The sequence below is a fragment of the Nicrophorus vespilloides genome, unplaced genomic scaffold, assembly GCF_001412225.1.
Source record: "Nicrophorus vespilloides isolate i.1.1-1 unplaced genomic scaffold, Nicve_v1.0, whole genome shotgun sequence".
NCBI lineage: Eukaryota > Metazoa > Arthropoda > Insecta > Coleoptera > Silphidae > Nicrophorus > Nicrophorus vespilloides.
The window spans coordinates 3978-7757 of record NW_017097415.1 but is presented as its reverse complement, the minus strand read 5'-3'; the positions used below and the strand labels follow the sequence as shown (position 1 = coordinate 7757).

The following is a 3780-nucleotide window of genomic DNA, read 5'->3' as shown; positions in this document are numbered from 1 at the left end:
AAAAAAAAAACGCGCCCATATATAATATCGGAAGTCACGCGGCGGGGGTAGAAAAGTCACCTTAATTAATTTTAACGATTTTACTGGGAGCATATTTTTCTCTCTCTCCTTTTTTTTTTGCTGCTGCGATTCCTAGACGTCAGCGGAAAATTAATATACATCGGGTCCGGTGGAGCGATGCAGCAGTAGTCCTGAAATTTAATCTAAAAATTTCAGCAATTGCATCTCATCAAGTGTAAACAGGGATAGCGAAAACCTCCCCGATACGAGATCCGCTAAATGAACTGAACGAAACGGAAAAATAGGAATAGGCAAAAAAGGGATCGACCAGTCATCGTTTTTCAATTATCGGGAGCTGCCAAAAAATTCTACCCCAAACCACATCAAAACCTACACCCGTCAAGAGTAAAAAAAAAGTAGGAAATTTAATTTATGGCGCTGCAATTATTAATTTTTACCCTTTCCGCTGAAACGTATACACTTTTTTTATTCCGTGTTTTTGCAATTACGTCGTTTTTTGGGGGATGACCGATACGGAAAGGGTCGATGTGACGGAGGATGTGTGCTGAACTTGGCCCAGTGTGTGTACATATATTATCGCACACTAATTGACTGAAATGTCCATTAGGGTATTAACATGATACTTTACTAATTGAAAGCAGGATTCATCTGGTCCTTTGCTACTACAATCGATCAAAGCATATTTCATACCATCATTCCTCAAGCGCATTTCAACCTCATGCACGTCCTATAGTTTCTAAGAAAATATTTAATTTACATCAAATTGAATCCTTATAAATAAATCCAATGTCACTATTATTCCTCTATTTTTTATAATTTACCAAAATTTTCTACTGATTTAATAAAGTTAAAAATATTTAATTTAAAACAAAAAGTAATTTATAATTAAAATAAAAACAGTAGATACAAACAAATTGTATCCTTGAATGTTGTTAGAAAAAGTAACTAAGTTCCAACCTAAAGTATACAATATACGCTATATTTAGGTAATCAATAAGCTTTATTATATATTCATTCAAATAATTTCGATGTAGTAATGAGAAATTAGTTTTCAAGAACTCAAAAAAAAAGCAGCATTAACACTTACAAGAAGTAACAACTCCGAATGATTATGAATGATTTAACAATCTATATGGCTATTATTAATGGAAAACCAACTGAAACTTTGAATTTCAATTTTTAAACCAAAAACGAACGTACATTTGCGATGAATTTATAAAATGTCTAATGTGACAGCAGAATAATAGATCGACCTCTAATTTAATCTATTAATAATATCCACTAATGCGGTTCATAGATTTCAAAATATTCATTAATGTTATATAATAATAGCGGATGTAGGAAGATAATCCTCACTGATATTGATCGTGTCAGAAGTAATTTTCGGCTACTGCAAATCACGCGTCTACACTAATTACTTTGCTTAATGGATTTTTTTTTATTGGTATCCAATTAATTCGATAATGAGGTGCGCTTTTTTTTTCATTTCGGGACAGTAACTTTCAGCCTACGCGGAAGTTTCGCTCGTTTCATTCCGGGGGGAGGGTTGCTTACTCATTTTTTCTTCCAACCCCCCGCATTGTCGTCGTAGATTCAGGGTCCCCCTCGTTGTCTTGCTCAGAAAGGACTTCTAAATAATTAAACTCCGGTTTGTAGCGGGGGATGTCGCTGCAAAACACCCCCGACCGTGTCCTCAATCCCACTCATCAAGGAAGACACGAATCCTTGATTCCGCTAATCAAATGTAACTCCTGTCATTTTGACATCATCCAATTTCCCGATGGTTATCCTTCCGCTTAAATACATATTTAATTGCGCTGTTGGGTCTGTCACAAATCGTTGTGGAGATTGACGTTAATTAAGTTTACAGAGAAAGATGTTTGAAAAATAATTGTAATCAGTTTTGCTTTATACGTTTTGTTGGTTGAAGATGTAAGTGTAACAAGTGATAGCGTCATGTTTATCAAGTAAATTAATGTAAACTAAAGTTTATCAAGTTGTAATTAGATTGTTTCAAATTTCTTGGCTCTATTTACTTGAGACGATTGATGCTTAGTTCACAAAAAAAAAATGTTACAGACTGTTGAAACTCGATAACATAGGAAACCTACAATCATCAATTTTGAATTAGGATTTCGGTTGTTAAGTTCATGAAGAAACAATGTCTTAGTAAAAGTTCAACATCCACAAATATTAAAGAAATTGCGACGTAAGGCACGTAACAGGAAATATTAATCAAAGCCGAACGGTTTTCACAACGCATCCAATACAAGGACCTATTATTTTTGGTACGTTCATCGCCTCTGCTCTCATCCACGGGCGTAAGCATTCCGCGAAGATTAAAACCGCCGCTTCCTCTCCACCAGATTATAATTGAAATATTTATGCGGGTTCCAGGCATTTAATTTCCTGCTACCTCAGGAATGCAAAGAACAGAGAGAAAAAAAAAATAAGAAAACAAAAGAACCCAGGCGAGATGCGATTGTTTACGAGCACAGGTGATTCAAAAGATGATGTCCTCGCCGTTTTTGCTACGTCTACCCCCCTTACATCTTGAGCAGCGAATGAGTGAGGAGAAGGGGGAAAGAGTAATTATGCTCAGGGTATTAGTTCCTTACTTGACTGATGGGGTTGTTCCAAGCTTTAATAAAGCCCGGCAATAAACCTGGCCATCTCCTTTAGGAAAAAAAATATATTATATATTATGTAACTTGGCGTTATTTTTTTGCTCTTCGTCTTTTGTTTTCGTTTTTTTTTGCATCCCCTTCGCGTCATTCTTCTTCGCCGGGCGGAGTAACAAATTTTTTTTTTTTTGCATCCTTTTTGGCGGCGTATCCGAAAAGAAGGGGTTGCCTTTTTTATTGCGAGCAATTCCTCGGAAATAATTTAGGAATGCGGCCCTTCAAAACTTTTTATCGTCGAGAACGGTGGTGGGAGGAAGGGTGGTAGGCGCGCACTTTTGTTGTACGTATTTCCGGGATCGACCTTTCGGCGGTGCGGGTTTATGAAATTTCTTCGGGGGTGAAAAGTGGGGTGGTTGTTGGTGGCGGCGGCATTCCGCTGCATTTTCATCAATCTCCTTCTTTTGCTCGCGCTCCATCATCCCTTATTTACGAGCGGGACGCAATCTTCGACTATCCGGAAAACCTATATTAAATTTCCTCTTCGAACTTGTTTAAATAATCATCCGGTTTTTGTTTCAGGTTTCCGCGTTTTCCGACCGATCCGGGCATGCTTTGAAATTTCTGCAATTGCTATTATTCTTTGGTGAGTTTTTTTTAGTTTACCACCCTCCTTGATTACTTACTACTCTTGGATATTAATATTTCAATGCGAGTGCGAGGAGTGTGTTTGATGCCAACACAAGGCCTTCTCTTCTTCTACTTCTACTACTACTACTTTTTATCTCCCTCATCCTAGGATGGATGGGACTCATTGTAATAATTCCGAGATACATACAAAACCCGGAAGCACCGGCGAATCCTAAACCGCTCCTCGTTTTATCCACCTCCTTCTTCTTCTTCGTGTTTTTCTTGTTGTTGTTGTTGTTGTATTTTTTTTGTGTCCTGTGCAAGGATTTTTTTATATGTTCTTACTGCGAGCGGATCTGGAGCACTCTTGTCAACTGAAAGCCTCCGTTGTTCTTCGAACAGCATCCCTTCTCTCTCTCACCATTTCCATTTATCCTCCAACTCTACATCTCTCTCTAGCTATGTGGGCTATTCGGAAAACCGCATGTTTTTAACAGGACGCTTTCCC

General features: G+C 37.7%; 1 long non-coding RNA gene across 1 annotated transcript in view; it reads left to right on the top strand.

The window, feature by feature from the left end:
* The window catches only part of LOC108560032, a 28495-nt gene extending 25111 nt beyond the window's left edge, over positions 1-3384 (top strand). Inside the window, exon 3 of the long non-coding RNA XR_001890966.1 lies at positions 3225-3384. This is a non-coding gene — a long non-coding RNA (uncharacterized LOC108560032). The remainder of the gene's footprint in view (positions 1-3224) is intronic.
* Positions 3385-3780: the final 396 nt, after the last annotated feature.